We start from the raw sequence: 20,080 nt of genomic DNA, 5'->3' as shown, positions 1-20,080 counted from the left end.
TATATTTATATATATAAACTTTTATTTATACACACACACACACACACATATATACACATATATAAAACATTAGATAACTTTTAAATAACCCTGGAAAACTTTTAAACACAATTTCTTACAAAAAGCCTTAATCTTCTGTTGCTACTTTATATTGTTAGATATTTGTGTCTGTCTGGTAAACAGAGCTGGATTCTGATCTGGTATAGATGCTGCTATCTCGCTTGCCACTAGATGTTGCTGCGGTTGTGCGCTTAAGAAAGCGTCAGCCTTTCTTACTATGAAAAAAAAAAAAACCCTTAGGAAACTCTATACAGTCATTTGCGGTCACAGTGTAATTTATACAATTTAGACATTGAAGGTTAAGATAAAATTGTTCAATATTTTCGGTGTTCAATAAATACAAACCTGTTTTTATCATACGGCTTTCAGTCTGGAAGCACGCATGGAAGGAAAAAGCCCTTTACTTTAACGGTTGATGAATTTGATGACTCGAATGTCCCACTATTTACCATTAATACGAAGCAGAAAACAGGGCCATACTTCACAAAAGATTTTGCTAGTCCAGGAGAGCTTAGCTATAAAAATCCTTTTGCTGTATAATAAGCAAACTGACATGCCAGTACGTTGGCCTTATACTTCATTTGTTTTTGTTACTGAAGGAGCGTAAGGGTCTTTGGGAAGAGGGAGGCAGCTTACAGCAAGGATCAACAGTTTCTTGTCTGTGAACAGCAGCCTGTTGTGCTGTTAGTATTGCTCCCGCTTGCGTTCGCCCGTGGATGCGACTCCCCTGGTGGCGGACAACACCGAGCTCTTATTTATTTCCCCATTAAAGCCGAAAACGGCAAAACACCCGCAGGGCAGCTACAGTCGCAAGCTGAAGGGGGGAAGACGAGGGAGCAGAGAGAGGTGGCGACAGCGAGACCCGGGCGGCTCCGCCGGCCCGACAGGCTCTGCCCCTGCGGAGCGCCCCTCCAGCCCCCGCAGGGCGGCCTCACCTGGCCCTTATAAAATAACTAGTTTTTTTTTTTTTTAATAAGTTTTTCTTCAACTTTCTGTATCCATATTTGCCTGGGAACGGCAAACAGCGCGCAATATTTGCTCATGCCTTTGCATTGATGCTCTGCGCAAGGCCACGTTTTGTTTTCGACTTCGTTTCCTCCGGTAGCTGAATTCATGTACCTGCAGTCGACAGCTGCAACGTAAATAGATACAAACCAGAGCCTTTTGGCTTCTGAGCAATTTCTAAAAGGCTTTTGAAGGGAAGAAAGTCATTGGAGGTGGGGACTAAGCAGGAATTGTGCATTTCCCAAAGTCCTGATTCAAAGAGGCACCTAATTTAACAGAAAATTCCTACTGGAGTTCAGGTCATGATGTGATATTGACAAATAAAAGAAACTTTTGAGACACTAATGCATTATTTGTGAGAAGAAATGATGAAAATGCCCTCTCTACTCTCTTGCATTGCTGCTCCACTGGCCCGGGAGAGGTGAATGCAGTTCTGCAGAGTCATGGCTTTATTCTGAGTATATGATGGCCATGTTCAAGCCTAGGCTCCTAGAGTGATGTGAGTGTCTGCTAATCCCTTTCTTCATTTCAAAATTCATTTCAATCCCCATATTTTTTCCAGAAAAAATCCTGAAAACACAGTTTGAGTGTATGCTAACAGATAACAAATCAATGCTAAATAAGAGATAGAAAAATCTTTTTTTCTTCTAAAGCCAGAGTTTTGGTGAATCTGATTCCTGACTTTCAAGGCGTGGGTTTGGAGATGCTTCCTCTGTGCCTACCTTCCCAGGAGGAGCTATTCATATTTATGTAAATACACTTTTAAGGTAGTCCCATTGTCTTAAAGGCTGGGCTAAGGCATTCTAATTCTCTGAGCACCTGGACGCATAGCAGGGGCTATCTGAAACTGTAGATGGGATCCTGGTCCTATAGACCCGGAGCTTGAACCTTAGAGGATGAGTTCATGAAAGAAGGCAGGGAGATCTTCTGAAACTGGGGGCCAGGAAGCAGGCATTTCCAACATGGTATAATTTAGAGGAAGGAGACCAGTTTCAGATGAAAGACAAGTGACTGTCATGGGTCAGCTGAAATATGGAGCTGGGCCTGGGTGTGGTGCAGTTTGCTTCTTCTTTTCCTTCATGGAAGTAATACATCTGGTCTGCACAGAGATGGCACAGTGAAAATGAGATAGGGAGTCTGGGAGTGGAAGAGTGGATTCAAAAGTAGCTGTTCTACAGGGCTGTTTTAGGGGTTGGGTTAGGGTTAGTGTTCAGGTAAAGAGGAGGAGAAAAGGTAGGGGTCCAGGTGGAGTGGCAGTGGAAAGAGGAAGCCAAAGCAAAGGGAAGGCTGCAAAGAGAGCCTGCCTGTGAACGTTTTTTGGTCTGGGAAATGGCTTGATGTCCTTGTCTAAGGCTCAATCAAAACTTAAATTCTTCTCTTCTAGCTGATACGCAGACTGCAAGCTTTAATTCATTTCTAGATATGTGGACTAAGTCTTATATTTCTCATTTTCCTCCACAAGGGGAGATGGTGGGTGGTCTTCCCTACTCTTACCTAAGCTGCCTTGCAGACTTCTCTCTCGAGCTGAAAGATTCTTTACAGGGTAAACAGACATTTCAAATGTGACAGCTTTCTCTTGAATGGCTTATATTGTTTACCAACTTTTTAACACAGGTTTCAAATCATCTTTATTATATCCTGTATCATTCTGGAGTAAAATGATAAAAAAATGCTGTCCATTTTGAGCTAGAAACTGTTATTTATAGTGTTGTCAACCTTGAGTCCTCAAAGATTAGGAAGGCTTGCAAATCATGAGATTTATTTTAGAAGTATTTTGGGCATTTTAAACTTATTTTCCCATTTATGAGTCTCTGGACAACCCGTTCATGTTTATGAAGCATCTCTATCTTTCTCTCTTAATGAAAGATGAGATTTTGCTTGCTTGTGATTCTCTGGCTATCAGGAAAAAAAATCCTACTGGAAAAAAACAAACTCTAACGGATACAGAGAAGAGAGAAGCAGTAGTATACTCAGGATCATCAGAGGTGGGATTCATCTCATAGGAACCTTATCTGAATGTGGTCCCCTAGGTTCTTTTGGTTGACAGGGCAGAGAAATAGGCACGTTAGGATACCATTCATCCAAAATATTTTGCTTATCCTATTTTCCCAGGGACTAGAAAGGGAAGTGAGAGTGACCGCTGAGACACAGACATCAGATGATCCTGTCTGTAATGCCTCTAATTCATGAGCAGATGCCTTTCTAAAATGAAAGTCATAGCACAAAGTTCAGGGAGTTGTTAGGCTCAGCAATAGGCATCAAAGAATGTCTGAGAAGAATTTGCAAAGGGCGTTAGGTGAGCGGGGCTAATCTCATTGGACTGTCATGATAATCAGAGGGGACAGACACCCACGCTCAATCAGGTACCGAAGGATTCTGCACTCAGCAGCCCTCTAAAGGAGCCTCTCTCTCCCTTGACTGTAGAAGGAACACAGAGAGATCAGAATCCCTCGGCAGAGAAAAGCTGGCCTTTTGTCACAGTCTGTCATAGGTACAAAATCAAACTGCAAGGCCTCAACGGTGCTCTCATCCTTCAAAGCAATAGGGCACATGAGCCGCTGCGCCGGTAGCTCCTTTATGGCCAACTGGGATCTCGGGGTATAGATATCTCCGCAGTATTGCAGTAGTTGGGGCAGTGGGTTTCAGCTAGTTGCCTCGTAAACTGCAGTCCCTGGGCAGCGCTGCCTACCTGCGGGTTATGCGGCATGAAGGTGACTTTGCCAGGAGCTGCAGCCTGTGAGTAATTTGTTCTGAACGCTCGCTTGCTCCCTAGACAAAGCAAGGTGTTGCATCCTGCAGCAGCCAGGCAGAGGCACAAAAGAAAGAAAGGAGGCTGACCCAACAGCTAGCAGGGATGTGTGGGGCTTTACTGATTCCCCACCCTCCTGCCCTGCTCGGAGAAATGATTTTGCTTATTCAGCTGCACCAGTAATATTAGTTTCATGCTAAAGAGTAGCCTGAAGGAAGTGGTGGTATCTGTGAATTAATTACCCTTTAAAGTGAATAAATTAAGTGGCTAAACATGAACCCTGTGCATTTTTCACCAAGGAAATGTTAATTTACCCTTGAATGAGGAGCACAGCAAAAGTGGCCCATGTTATATGTTGGAAAAAAAATCTCTTATACATGTGTGCCTGTAACCTCTCCTAAATGCTTTCTTCCAGCAAATGGTGGACTGGTAAGACCAAGCCAAACTTGTGTCATTATCTTCCAAACTTGTGTCTTCTGTCCTCTTATACCCCTTTCAGCACTGGCTGTTGTCATCCTTGCTGAGTAAAGCCCATTGTAATTGTTAGATCTTCAGGGCACACAGCTGTCATTTCATATTCTTGTAAAGCACCCTGCATGCCCATGGAGTGCTATGACTCAAGAGAAAGCACTTGGTCACAGCCAAAGGATGTGATTAGCCAGCGTGGGTAGGGACAGATGCAGATTTTTGCTGGAAAACCTTTAAAGGAGTGATCTCAGAGTCCCTCTGTTGCTTTGGAAGTTGAAGTCATTCTGCTTTTTAAGAATCAGCACCTTTATTGGGATAAATATTATAAGTTGTCAGCCCAGATGCAAACCAATTAAAATGAACACTCTGCCACTCTCCCACTCAAAAAGAGGCTTTTTTATTTTTTTCCCCAAGGAAGTCCAGGTTGGAGGATCTGAAAGAGCCTGAAGCCCAGCTCTGCTTGCCAGGTCAGTGCCAGAGTACACCCTGACCGCTCTGAACTTAAGAGCTGCTCTGGCAAAGCAGAGGCGTAGTTGGTGTCGTCAGAATCTTCTCCCGTTGTTCCGACTGAATGACAAGCACCGTGAAGAAGACCTCCTCCCCGCGTGAGGAGCACAGGTGTCCTCACCAGAACTGTCCTCACCGCTTCTGATCTTAGTCCTTTTGCTCGCGGGGCCATTGCTTTGTGAGGAACAGCCACTGTCGGCAAGGCTGCTGCTGACCGCAGTGACAAATTTCAGCGCAAACCTGCCTTTGCAGGCATCTTTCTTTGTAGCAAGTGCTTTGGTGAGTGCAGGTCGATTCAAATCCAGGTTGCTCTACGGTTTCCATGCTCCCACAGGGACCTCTGGTGACACCTTGTTGTACTTGGGGGTCTTTCAGCTGTGTTGTTTTAACAAATGTATTCTGGCACTAGATATGGTGGCCCCCTCCCAGCATCCTTTAACCCTTCTGTAAGTAATTTGCCACCAATATTGTTTAGCATTGTTTCAGCAGAACTTTGAGCAACGTGTTTTGTGAGGCCCTTATACATGGTTGGATAATACAATATTCAGAGTTCTCACAAAAAGCATTTTTGCTATTGGGCAATTAGCTCTGGACTTTGTTTTTCCACCTGGTGAATTTTTGGCTATGTTGCTCTTCAGGCTGTGAGACTGAAGAGCTGTGACAGCCTTTGCAAATAAATGGTAGATCAGGTGTGCAAAGGTCCTCTTCAAGAGAGAAAGACAGACTTGAGAGAATGCCTTGCGAGTGAGAGTGTCCCCACTTCCATAGGCACTGATGAAGGATGGAGGAAAAGAAAATACATGATTTTTAGCAGGTGCTTTACTGATCCCCTAAGCCTGTCCAGGTGAGCCAAGTGAAACATGTTGGTGTATCTGAAGGACAACTAGTGCCTATTCATTCTGTGTTGTTTTGGTTTTCTTGGTGGTCTATCTGAACCAAATGAGCTCTTTCCAGAGTGGTGGAATGGGAGAAGCAAATGGTGGCTTTTGTAGGTTTTTACCCCTTGGCTAATGCTGAAAAGTGATGGGACAGAGGTTTATGAGTTTTGGATGATGGCTACTTAATGAAGGGACTGCTCAGATTAGGACCCCGTCACAATATTGAGGCAGGAAGTTGTTCCGACAGATGCAGATGGCTCTTGCGGACAGAGTCCTTCCCTTCCTCTCTCCCCAGAGCAAAGCTCCCCCTTGCACCTTCTCTGACTTTATATTTTTTAAATCCTTGGAGTCTTTACTCCTCTACAGAAGGGTCACATCCTCCTTTGTGTCTGGAAGGAGCATCAGAGTCGTTTTTGTGAACATATGAGCAATGTGTCATGCAACAGAATTGCTCAAGGCAGCAGGGGACCAGGTGCAGTGACCCACTGAGATTCATGGTATATTGTTACACCTACTTTGTAAGTTTGAAAGCATGCTGCAACCCATGAATTGCTTTTCCATTATACCAATGGGGAACGTTACTGGAAAATGAATGGATTATTGTAATAATCCAAGTTCGGGTACCAGAAAGAGAAATCCTCCCCTTCATTTATTAATTTTTGTAGAAATTTCTCCTAAATGCCCAATAGCTAAACTTAAATGAAAGCTGAAGTTTTGTTACTCTTTCTGAAGTGAGAAGTTAATGTGGTAAATCTACATCAGCCATGGCACAAATATAAAACAGACAAAAAATCAAAAGAATGTCAGCCTTCATTTTCTACCAGATGTATTGGTGGCTGGCCCATTGCTTTATTTCTTCCAGTTTCTCGGTTCTTGCTCTGCGGTTTGATTTATGGTGATTTCCTATGCACTGTAGACTACAACTTCAGAATATGATTATTTTTCTTCCCGTTATTTTTTTTTCTCTTTCTTAACCTGGTTTGATGAGTAGCAAATCTCCCAGAAATGCTTCCATTTAAGTTATAATCCTGTATCTATTGGGAAATCATGTATGAAGGTATCTTATCCTCCTTAAAGCAAAATGGAAATGTTGAGCTTCCATTTAAATTTTGTAACTTCTCAATGAAAAAAATTACTATCCTACTTAAAGTAAAAAAACTACAAAAAATAAAAATATTTTTTCCCCACTTTTTGTTTATTTATTTGTATATAGCCTTAGAGGCTAACGTTACATTCTATGGAACTGAAGGCAGCTCACATCCATATTAGAACTTTACTCTTGAGTTTTCTTTGCAAATTCAGAATATAACACTGCAACATCTCACTTGATTCATAATCTGAAAGCCACTTTTGTGACCACAGCGAAGAGGAAATACCAAGCAGAAGAAGTTGGTGAGGAAAATATCTGGCTTGCCAACGCTCTTTTTACTAGTCCTACTCCACTACTGGGAGAAAAAGAATAAATCAGCCAGAAAAATAATTTTGCTGTGCTTTAAAAGACAAATTGCGAGGAAAATCTGATTTATGAAAGATTACTGACTTTGGAACCGTTTAAAAATGAATCTATTTTCATGAAAAAGCAGCTGTTAAACTGGCATAACTATTTATGTTTGACCTTGATTGTTCAGCCTCTGGTAAGAAACAATTAGCAGTTTTCTTTAGCAAAATAACAGTTAATCAAGTTGCCACTGGGTGTAGCTCTTGTGTTACTCTCTCCCTAGGTGATCACATAACAAATGCAGAACTGGTTATTTTTGCTATACAGACAATATAGAAAAATACTTTTCCATAAAAATTTCAGATTTGGCAGTATTTTCTAAAGGATGACAGAAATCATATTAATTATTAGCATTCCCTACAAGGTGGAAAGAGTTTACCGTATATCTATGGTTCTAGCATATTTTAATCATTAAACTATTTAAAAAAATACAGATTGTACATTTTGTGTTTTAGCTTGAGGTTGGCATACTTGAGGAGATGCAGCTTTCCCTACTTTGCATAAATTTGGTTTTGAAATAACAATGATCTGGGGGAGTGGAGAAAAACCCACTTAAATCTAATGAAACCTCGAGAGTATGCAGAGATGTTTCATAAGCAGATTCTGTGTGCCTAGCAGAACTTGTTGTTCTCCTCCCACGTGATTAGTCGTTCTCATGGGAATAAAGGGAACTAAATAAACGGTTCTCCCTATCTCTCCCTCCTTGCCCAGCATATGGGATGCAGAAATGTAGGCAATTGACTGCTTTTTAAAATTTTAGCAGGCAAAGTAAGAGAAGTAAGAGGACTAGGTCAAAATAACGCAATAGATACCGAATCTTCTCAAATCGGTTGAGAAGCAGGCTGCTTCTAGAATGGTGTCTATTGCAAATTTAAAAGGCTGAATTTATGCTACTTAGCAAACTTTGGCTCTGTTATATATAACAATAGTTAAAGCCGTCACATTCACAACAGGGGCATAACGCAGCAATAAAATTGCTTAGTACTGCATGTCTTATTTCTGCCACTCTGAAAGCTGCTCTGATTTAAAATTTCAGAGGGCAGGGAGAAGGGCATTCCTCCTGCATCACAGGAAAGTCTGGTCCGTGTTCTTCCACTGCAGTGAAAGGGATATATGACTTTCCAGGGAGAAGACAGAGGAGTCTCATCTTCTCTGCTTTTCTTGTAGATTACACAAGCAGAGTTTGCAGTATGGGAAATCTGGTGGCCTAACTGATAGCTGGCAGCCCATGTGTGGCTGTCCATTGTGGTTTGCCTTCCCTTGATGTCGCAGCTTCCTTCAGGAAGGAATATTGTCTCCTTTGTTGAATTGAGTGGCTTCTGACACACTTCTGATTTTAGCACTAGCAGCTTAATTCTTCAAACTAAAATTTTAAAGAGACCTAAAGCTGACTTCTGAGCATCTTGAAGCTTCAGCTGACATAAGGAGCTTGTTTTGGGAGTAATGTAAAATATCTGTAGGAATAATGATTAACTCTTTTTCTTAAATCTGATATTCATTAAAGAAAGGGCGTTCTAACCCTGATTCGTGCTAAGACATAGTATGACCAGATGTTTTCAGGTACCTTCACATAGGTCTGTCTGTCAACAGACCATTCAGCACTTGTAATTACTGAGTGTCAGGAACACTCAAAGACTTGCCAGGACCCGGGGAAAGGCCAGGTACCAGCCTAGGAAGATAAGGAAGGAGCATGGATGAAAAATGAGTCTGGGACTCCTTCAGCCAGGGTCAGTGGCAGCCACTAGTCTTGGTCTCAGTCAGAACATTTAAAAGGACGTTTTAAACTCGCACAGTTATCGTCTTGTTTGCCAGATCAGTTTCTCTGGGATTCAGGTTACCTGAGACATCCGTTAGCTCAATGAAAATGGCCAGTCATGTGCAGTGAATGACTGGATTTTTTTCAGATTTTTTTAAATAAAATTAAATAAAATATCTCTAAGATTCAGAGAACTACTAGCAGAGTAAAAGAATATTAAGAATTTTATTTTTTACAGAGAGGAATTCTAGGAAATGTGGGCACAGGTTTCAAGAGCCCCAGAGAGTGAAATAAGCACACTGGCCTTCTGAAAATGTCAACTTTATCTATGAATTTAATTAGGTATATTACAAGATATTATAGGACATATGGTTGTTCCAGATCAGAGAACTGATAATCGATATAGAGAAAACATCTGGTATTCATAAAAGGCAAAATATAGTTAGGATATTATCAGTTAATTATGCTATGGCCAGTCAGTTATTGAGGGGACATAAAGAGTTTTTTTTCTGCCCTCCTTTTAAGTCTTGCAATGGGTCTGCTACCTACCTTAGTCTGATCTTTCTACAGCCAGGTGTTAGTCAGGTAAGGCCCCATGGCGCTTCTTGCTCTGTTGGCAGCAGAAGAGCCAGGGAGGGTTCTACAGTTCCTCCGTATTCAGCAACAACATTGGGTTAGCAGAGATGAAGGGAGCAGATATTGTTTATGCTCCTATGACATTTTCAGGAGCGCAGAATCTTTGTACATTGTACCTCCAGACAAAGCCTGCTTGCAGGGCTCTGGCTGTGATGACTTTTTTGGTTGCAGTTCATTAGAAGGACATTTCAGAAGTGTGACAGCAAAAGTTGAAGGCTAAAGAGGAAAGAAAAGAAAAGCAAAAAAGTAAGTAAGTGTGATGTTTGTAAGAACAGAGAACAACCTAAGTGCCGCTTTAAAGATAGCTAGAATGAAAGTTAGAAGTACTTATAATACTTAAAACAGTATTCACCTATAAGAAAGGAGGTGGGAGAGTTATCGAGATAAATTTTCCTAAATCCTGTGTAGCCATTCAAATGTGGTTTCCAAGCAACCAGAACATGAAGATAGCCCCAGGAGTAAGAGGTATTATGAATGGCTGGAGACACAAAGAGGAACAAAAAGATGAAACTGGGCTGGAGCCAGGGTGGGAAGATGCTGGAGTGGAGGGCTCCCTGCAACAGCCCCCAACCCTGCAGCTGGAGGGGCACAGGGTGAGCTGACCTATGTGAGAAGTTGCACCAAATGACAGCCAGCAATTTAAAAGAAAATGAAGGAAAGAAAACATACAACGAATATAAAAATCTAAGTGAAAAACATATGCTTTGTATCATACTTTCAGACATCACATTAAAATAAATGGGCAGGAATATGTATCCTGGTAGACTTCATTATCTTTATTTTGTGAAAGACTGACATTTACAATTCCCTAGTACTATATTCTACCTGTTTAAGAAATGTTCTTCTTAGCCTTTGTCCAGATCAGCAATTGTCCACTTATTCTGGCAAATCTTTCATTAGCAGCTTGAATTAATCACAAAGGAGAAAATGAGTGTTTAAAGAATAACCGGTTGGCTTACCAGATATATGGCAAAAGGTGTATAATTGAATGAATTTGACTGATATCACTGAAAAAGCTTCAGAATTTGTTTTTATCTTGTCAAAATAGTTGCAATATTGCCAATTATGGTAAACTGGGTTTGCAGAGTGCAGTTCTGTGTATCCTGAATTATAAATAAACAAGGCATGAAACTCTTAATTTCAACTTTATGAAGAAAACCTGGATATGCTTTTCAATATCTGTATATCTAACCTAAGAAGTAACTCCTCTAGTTCCCAAATATAAGAGGGTCTTTGTCTACAAGCTTTCATGTGAGATTTGCCTTTTCTTTCTTTATTTTACTATATTTTTTCTATGTCTATCGCTCCCCTCACCCCACCCCTTTTCTAAAAGTAAACTCACTAGGTGCACCTCAGGAGACTACAGTGCACCCAAAATTACAAGGCCTAATCATGCGCGTCTGCTGCTGCTCCTAGCTGATTTCAGTGGCAATATTGCAAACCAGCAGCACCCTGGAGCTCCAGATCTCTTCCTTGCTGCATCCCTCAAGCTCAGAAGCCACCTTAGCACATGCATTAAGTCTGGTATTTAACAAGCACATTTGCAGCTTGTCTTACTGTTGAAGTTTGAAGGTGGCAAACTCTTATATAAGTCTTCTCAGTAAGTAATCACAGAATCACAGAATGGCTGAGGTTGGAAAGGACCTCTGGAGTTTACCTAGTCCAACCCCCCTGCTCAAGCAGGGTCCTTTAGAGCATATTGCCCAGGATCACATCCAGACGGGTTTTGAATATCTCCAGCGAAGGAGACTCTCTGGGCAACCTGTGCCAGTGCTCAGTCACCCTCACAGTAAAGAAGTTTTTTTCTCAGGTTTAGATGGAACCTCCTCTGGTTCAGTTTCTGCCCGTTGCCTCTTGTCCTGTTGCTGGGCACCACGGAGAAGAGGTTGGCCTCATCCTCTTGACACCCCCCCTTCAGATACTTACACATGTTGATCAGATCACCGCTGATCACCTCCAATTAGCTCTCCAGTCTAATTGGAGGCCTGTAGCTAGCAGTGTCCATCAGGGGTCAGTCCTGGGTCCAGCCTTGTTCAACGTATTGATTGACGACCTGGAGGAAGGCACAGAGTGTACTCTCCAGCAAGTGTGCTGATGCTACTAAAGTGGGGGACGTGGCTGACACAGCAGAAGGCTGTGCTGCCCTTCAGAGGGCCCTGGAGAGGCTGGAGAGTTGGGCGGAGAGGAACCTCCGGAGGTTCCACAAAGGCCAGTGCAGGGTGCTGCACGTGGGGAGGAATAACCCCCTGGAGCAGGACAGGCTGGGGACTGACCTACTGGAAAGCAGCTGTGCAGAGAAGGACGTGGGAGTGCTGGTGGACAACCAGTTGACCATGAGCCAGCAAGGTGCCCTTGTGGCCAAGAAGGCCAAGGGCATCCTGGCTTGCATGAGGCAGGGTGTTGCCAGCAGGTGGAGGGAGGTGATCCTGCCCCTCTCCTCAGCCCTGGGGAGGCCTCCCCTGGAGTCCTGTGTCCAGTGCTGGGCTCCCCAGTACAAGAGAGACATGGCACTGGTGGAGAGAGTCCAGCGGAGGGCTATGAAGATGGTGAGGGGACTGGAGCATCTCCCTTCTGAAGAAAGGCTGCGGGAGCTGGGCCTGTTCAGCCTGGAGAGAATACTGAGAGGGGATCTGATCAATGTGTACAAGTATGTGAAGGGAGGGTGTCAAGAGGACGAGGCCAGTCTCTTCTCCGTGGCGCCCAGCGACAGGCCAAGAGGCAGTGGGCACAAGCTGAACCACAGGCAGTTCCACCTGAACATGAGGAGAAACTTGCTTCCTGTGAGGGTGACAGAGCAGTGGCACAGGTTGCCCAGAGAGGTCGTGGAGTCTCCTTCGCTGGAGATATTTAAAACCCACCTGGATGGATCCTGGGCAATATGCTCTAGAGGACCCTGCTTGAGCAGGAGGTTGGACTAGGTGATCTCCAGAGGTCCTTTCCAACCTCAGCCATTCTGTGATTCTGTGATTTTAAAGTTTTCCTAATAGGATCTGAGAGGACTGCAAGCCTCCCACTTAATGCCAGGCCATGTTTAGGGACGCTGGATAGGGGGAGCGGTCTGTCCCTTTTAATCAAGTTTGAAGAAAAAAAGCCCATTGTTTTCTAAGTCATTTGTGAAGAAGCAGCTTGTGGGCAGAAATAATTCAACATTAGAAGGAAGATCCCAATAAGAAACTATTTTTGTATGGGCAGATGGATTTGAAAATGCAGTTGGCTCAGTGCTGTTCCTAATCTATAATAAGAAACTGTTGTTCTGTGTGATATCCTGGCCATATGCTAAAGCCAGAGGATAGTCTATTATAAAAGAGTGAAGAGTGTTTTATCTTTCTGAATTTGTTCATACACTCCATGGCACATATGTCTTCATCAAACAAGGAAAGCTCAGAGGATGGCAACAGGATGGCAACATTCCTCTTGAGTCCTCTGAGTTCTACCCTTATAATAAGAATGGAGCATTCTGTATATTTCCTGAAAAATACGTTTTTCAAAACAGACAAAGGGGACTGAACTTTCAGATTCAGGGATTTTATATAATTTCATTTCCTAGACTTATACGCTATCTTCTGCCATGCTGGTGGGAGGTGGCACAAAACACTCTAGTCGTATGGAAAATGTGCAGTCTGCTAGGGAGAAAAGTAGCTACTTACACAGTGTTTACTCTCTCATGTAATTCCATCATACCTCTTTGCATATTCTCTCCTAGACAGCTGTCACTGTCTTGTCTATTCTTTTTTTTCCCAAGAAATCCTGTTTTGCTTTACAAACCCATTTTTTCCTTAAGAAGCCAGAACCAGTCCAGCCACACCAGTAGGTTTCATATCAATGCCTCGAGGAAAATAGTGGGACAGAAAATAGGAGCTGGATATAAGTGTGCAAAGCATGAAACTAGGAGAAGGCACAGCTATATCCATCTGCTGGAAGAGGAGTAGCTACAATTTAGCAAGCAGAAAAAGTAACTGGGAAAAAAATCCCCAAACTCAATCTTTCCTTAGTAAAGACATTGCATAGAGCCTGGAGAACTGAACTGGTATGTAGAGATGGTATGCAAAGTCAGTGTAAGAAAAGGGAAAGGTAGTGCCGAAGAGACTCAACAGTTACCCCAGAAGCAAACTCGTTAGTGTCCTCCTGGCTTGTAAAAGAGATAAATTGCCCCTGTGTCCTTAGCCTCTCATAATAACAGCCTATAAAAAAGGCTAATAGGGACATCACAAACTTTACACCTACTGACAACCTAGCTACAACAGCAGATAATGTCCCCTCACTAAGGCCACTTCTGTAGCAGCCTGGCCAGCATGAAACCTGGCAAGAAATTGTGATTGTGTGCTCCTCACCTCCCAACCTGACCTTTCACCTGTAACCCTGCTTGGGCGATAGCCCTCAGGAAGACCTGATGTCCCTCACCCCAACTCAGGCGATAAACCTTCAACAGTGGTCATGATGGCTGCATTCCGATTGGGATGGCTGCATCCAACTCAGAGCAGAATCTGGGGAAACCAATAGCAGCACAATAGCCAAGGGCTAATTAGGCACGTACCGGCCAAAATACGGCTAGTAGGCATGTATGAATATGAGTTAATCATCTTGCCACATAAGTAATGCAGCAGCGCAGAGCCCATTGAGCTCTCCTGCACGGCAGCGGGCTGCACGCCAGGATCTCCCCTGGAGTAGGGACGCCTCTCAAGGTTACTCCTTGAGGTCAAGAGATTCCTTACCTGTGACAGATCCTCAATAAGTGACTAATAGCATGCTGAAACTTTCAAACTCATGCTGAGTTACCTTTTTGATTGATTGCACACATAATCCTTAGACATAAACCATTGACCAAGTCTGGGACTAAGACTGGATCCAGCCACACCTAGACTCCTCTGAGAAGGAGTTTAGAGAGCAAGGGGGTCCATTCTGAACCTCGTGACTCAACGGGAGGGTCTCCTTGACACTTTTGTCTGACCCTGTCCTCCATGAAGTAAATAACCAAGTGACCCTTTCCATTGACCCTTGTTGAATCATTGTCTTATTTGTGATTGAACTTTGTTAAATTGCTATCTTATCTTAATAAAACATATCACTACTTCTCTCTGACGAGTGAAGTGCATCACTCCCCACTCCTCCGCGACAGGAACCTGGCAGCATGCCTCCATCCCATATATTACAACTGCCTTCACGTTTTTGCAGTTGCTAGAGTTTCACAGTGCTTATAAAGATAAGTGAGACGTAGCTATTACTAGAGGCTGCAGATCTAGCAGTAGGTAAACAACGTTATTAATATGTCTTTGCATAAAGTTACATTGCTTCTATGATCCTTTGACGGTTGTGATAATGACGGGAGAGGGCAGCCTCAAGCAGGGTAAGGACTTAGTGTGTGTGCTGGAGCTACTGCTCCCCGTCTTCAAGCATATTCTCAGATTTCCATAGGTAAGTATTATAATGTTGTCCTTCTTAGTTAAAATAAAAAATTTGAGAAAAGATTTGAATATTACTGACACCTGTATGAAACAGATTACAGGACATAGCTATGTCTCAAAACTCAATGGATTAGCCCAGTAGCCTTGCCGATGCTTTTATCAGGAAGAACAACTGGAGAGCTAGTTGAAAGGCTTCCATTGAGCTATACAATCTGGACTTTTGGCCTGTGTTTCTTCTGGCTTAACATGCATTTTTCAAGTGACGTGTTTGCTGAAGGGTATGTTAAGAGTCAGGAATCTAAACAGAATATCAAGTGACCTTGGATACACTAGAGTTGTGGTACCATGTCATGGTTCTGGGATTCAGCACAGCTGGTTAAGTATATTTATTTCAAAAGGTGGCCAGCTCTAGAGGTAGCTTAGCACATACTACCCAGTCCAGAAAAGCATCATGTTAGCATCTCCAAGCCAGTTGCAAAGACATGCATCTACACATATACACTCTGTGGGACAGTGCCATAAAGGTGGCAACACCGGTCCCAACGGTAGCAGAGTGAGCACAGCGCTGAGCCTGGGCTAATTTGCCCTACTTCTCAAGAGGGCTTGTAAGTTTAGGTGACACATATCCCTGTTGCTATCAGTGACTTCCCAGGAATGCAGCTAACACAGGGACCTCAGCCCTCTTTTCTGCTTTTCAAGGCAGACAAGCGTTCTGTGATTGCTAGTTTAGTTTGACTTTGCTATGTTTTCCTCCTAAATTTATCAGCAAGGATATATACCACTTAGTTAAAAAAGTTTTTTTAAAAAGGGAAATATATCTTATTACAGACTGTCTGATTTCCTTGACAAAATCTACTCTTGCCTTTCCAAGTATAGCCATTTCCAATAAAAATTGAGTAACTTTATAATAACACCTAGAACGTCTTTCAGGCAATTTTGATTTCAGTATGAGTTTTTGCTTATCTAACTTAAATATGATTTGCATTTGGAAAAGCTCAGGGATATGCATTATTATAAAAGAAATCATTTATAGGCAAACAAGAATTAACCAATATAGCGGACTGTAAAGTATGCCTCTTTTTTGCCTAGGGTCCAGAGAAAGCTCTTAGATCTTGTCAAAAAAAAAGAGGCTCTTTTATTCCACACGTTTGAAAAATGGTCGCTCAAAGAGCCAAAAATTTTCACTTATTATTTTAGGGAAGTTATTTTGTTTTCTACACCCTTTTCTGCCCTCCTCCTTCTTTTCCTGTTTCTCCAGTATTTAACTGAAAAAATCATATGCAAGAGAGGTAGATGACAAATTCAATTTTCATATGCTCATTTTCTTGGATAAATGGGAAATTAAAAACAAAAGTTTTACTTAATTATAGGCCTCTTCTAAATCAATGTTTATTGGAAGAAGTGCAGCCAGCTGCAGAAACAATAAAGCTAGCTACCATAAACAAGATGCTTGTCTGTCTTGACTTTGCTTTGCAGTGAGGTTGCATGCCGTTGTCTAAAATTACTCAGTTCCATGGGCTGTAAGGCATAAAGGCTGAACATCACTGTCGCGCTGTCGTGGTAGAAAAGATAGCGAATGCCATTTTGCTTTCAAATGAGGCCCAAGACATTGTGAGATCAATTGTTTTGAAGGGCAAGACAGCAGCACAGTACTTGAAACTTCATATGTTAAAACAAGGAGAAAAGAAATATAACGAATTTTTTAAGGGGAGGCAGAATGGGATGTATGTTTCATTAACTTTAACTGAAGGAAAGGTAGAACCAAATTAAACTCAAGCAGGAACAGACTGCCTGCAGCTCTGGAAACTACACAGGGACTCTTTGAAAGGATGATGTATATAGTTGGTTTGTTATGATAAATTTAGAAAGAGTATAACATAATCTAGAAGAGATGCTCTTGAATATAGGAAAGACAAAATTAGCTGACTGACCTATTAATGGTGGAGAGAGTAAACAGAATACATTTTAAGACTGTGCAGAAGCGGAGTAAGTTAGTACGCACCTGGAAAAAAAAAAAAAGCTGAAAGGGATGAATGGGAATAGGCTCAATGAGTAGGATACATCCAGTCTGAGTTTTGTGTAGGGTCTAAGGGCACAATTCCTTCATACATGCTATTTCTGCTGAGACCTACCAGATTCTACTGCCTTTTGCAAGCTTAAGTCAAAAACAGTAGCATTTGGGGACAGTAACTTGAATGCTTATGGAAACGGATAAAACACAGGTTGACATGGAAAAACAGAGATTATCCTCTGTCAGGAGGAGAGTCGTAAGATTAGAGGAGATGAGATTTATATGTAGAAAGGACTGAGCACTGGCAGAAAAAAAGAGATTGTTTATATTCCATGGGGGAAAATGTTATTTTTGACAATATTAAAGAGATTGGAATTCAGCTATATAAAAAGCACTGTATATCCAACAGCAAAGACAGCAAGGTTTTTAACTTGGGAAAAATTCTTTCCAGACCTCTCCCTAATCAGGTCACCATTTTTGAAAGTCATTATCCATATGATTAATTCTGGATCATCAAAATGTGCTTGAGTATTTGCCTAAGTGTTTTGCAGGATAGATATCCAGACACCCGAAAACACTAAATATTTCTGCCAAGGACTATTTGTCTTTTTCACAAATGTAAACAAAAGAACCACATAAATAACACTAGACTGTGACAATGGCTTTAATACTGTGGTTAGGTTATTCTGAGAAGAGTGACCTAAGTATTGATTGCCAGAGAAGACAACATTATAAGTTTTATGGCACACAAGCAAAAAATTCCATGAAACCAGTAGAAATCAGAATGCTCTCAGGAGATGGTTTTAGTGGAATACCAGAAAAGTAGTTATAAATTTATTAGTCTAACTACAGGGAAGCAATCATAAATTTTTTATTCTGACCCAGGGAGAGATAAAGCGCTCTAGCCACAGATGGGATTAAATTTACTAATCAAAAAGTGAGTCAGCAACATAAAAGAATAGGATAAAAAAAAAAAAACAGTTAAGCCAGTACAGTGTTCTCCCAACACTTGAAATGGCTGTCCTGCACCTGAAGCATTGAGGTTTGATTAGTTATGTAGCTCCAAATACTAGCATTGAAGAAAAAAGCTAGTACTCCTTTAAACCCAGTCTCATTATTGTAAATCCTTACCACCAGATTCAGATGCCTTAATCAAACTGAATATGATCTCTCTTTCCCAGTTATGTAATTTAAAATGTACGTGTGTTGGGAGCCACTTGCAAAACCAGGTGCAACTCCGTAGCATTTGAAAACGTCCATCACATTTGGAGTGGGGAGAAATGCAGGGCTTGTATGATATTACAAGTTTTTCCACCTTTTCCTATTTTTTTCCTGGAAATTTCATCATATTTCTTTCTTTCATATCATAATGCTTCTATTCCCTCATCAAATTTCTAAAGTAATCTTGCCTTCCACTTCTGCTCTGATAGTGTCAAATCACTAGGGGAGCTGAACTAATTTCTAAAGAGAACTTGGTGAAATTTCAGGAGTGATTTGCAGGATGGTAGTGAATGACAAATAGAAAGAATTCCTTAAAAAAAGACTCTGGTAATGAATTCTTTGAGATCTGGGTAATTTTTCTTAGCGGTGTGAAAGTAAGAGAAAATATATTTTCAGAAGAAAGGACATAAAAAAGACATCAAAGAATTTAAAAATTTTTGGTAACTTAAAATAAAATGCTAGTATTCAGGATGGCAACACTGGTTGAACTCTTTTCTTGACCATGCTATATACATGTACCAGATAAAGATAAATGCAAGTAGATATGACACTACCCTTATTCCTTGTTTTTAGAGGTTAATCTAAAGTCTTCCCTTGTCTCTCATTTACTCAGTGTATCTATTTTGCTAGTAAGCTAGTCATTCTGCAGGTATGCCTGTTTATCTTCTAGAGCAAATTCATTATTTTTTCCCTCTTTCTTCTCCACAGCTAGTCAGCAAATACCTCTGAAAACCTCTGTGCTGGTCTCTGCTTGCTTAACGTGTCCTGGGGGTAAACGCAGATTTACAAGGAAGACTGAGAGGCTTGAAAGCTCTGTCAGATACAACACATGCACACAGCAACAGCTGCCCTACCTCTTCTGCTGACACAAGCATATTCCCAGTGCAGCTGGGTCCTGCAGTTTTAAGAGTTTCAGGAGTGTCGGCCTCTTGCAGGGCACATGGCTCAGACTGAGGGTGGTTGGACCCTGCAGAGGATTTTCCCAAGGTTCATCATGACCACCCCCCCCCAACTTATCAGGTCTGAAAGAAAATGATAAAATATGGAGAGCAGGTGGAAATTAGTTCATTATGGATGGTGTGACAAGGGATGACAGGAGATGGGTGTCTCATATGTCCTCAGTCTTTCTCAGACTCTCAGTAACTAGATTTGTTTTGAGTCATAAGCAGTGGTTCAGACTTTATTTAACTCAGCCACTGCCCTCCCCTATTACTAATCACACAGCAACACATCATCTGTCTTGTCTTAACAAGTCTGAATGCTGGAAACTGTGACACATTTCTGAAGCACGGTGAAAAATGATTGGCAAGAGCATATTTTCAGATTCATTGTAGCAGTGTTTTCATTGATTAACATATACGCCAACTGCCATATATTTTATAGGCTGACATGCGTATCCTCATTTTCCCCATATCTATCTCCATATAATATTTATTATTTCAGGCACACCAATAGTTCACAAATTGATTAAATGTCCCTTTAAATAAACACAAAGGATACAGAAATAATTACAATAATTGTTTTATCAGCTCAGGTGCTATTTATCAGCTCTCTAGTAGCTGTCATGTAAATTTACTCTTCAGAGAAGACATCTTCTATGAGGTCTGTCAAAGATAATGCTTGCAAATACCCCAACAAAACCAGCCATTTATCCCAGAAAAATTTTTCTGGCTTTCGCTATAAAGCAGCCTCCAACAGGACAGTGCAGTGCAAAGGTATTCAAAGCTTTCAAACGCCTGCCATTTTGTCAGATCCCTTGCTCAGATCACACTTTTCAGCTGAATCCCCTTTTCATTTGGGTGCAACTGAGAAGGGAAATCTTTAAGGAGCAGGTCAGTGCTCCTGGTTTGCTCCTTAGCCATCAGCCAGTCCAGATCCTCAGCAGAAGC

This window comes from Struthio camelus, chromosome 1 (genome assembly GCF_040807025.1).
Source record: "Struthio camelus isolate bStrCam1 chromosome 1, bStrCam1.hap1, whole genome shotgun sequence".
Lineage (NCBI taxonomy): Eukaryota > Metazoa > Chordata > Aves > Struthioniformes > Struthionidae > Struthio > Struthio camelus.
This window is presented reverse-complemented; position numbering follows the sequence as displayed.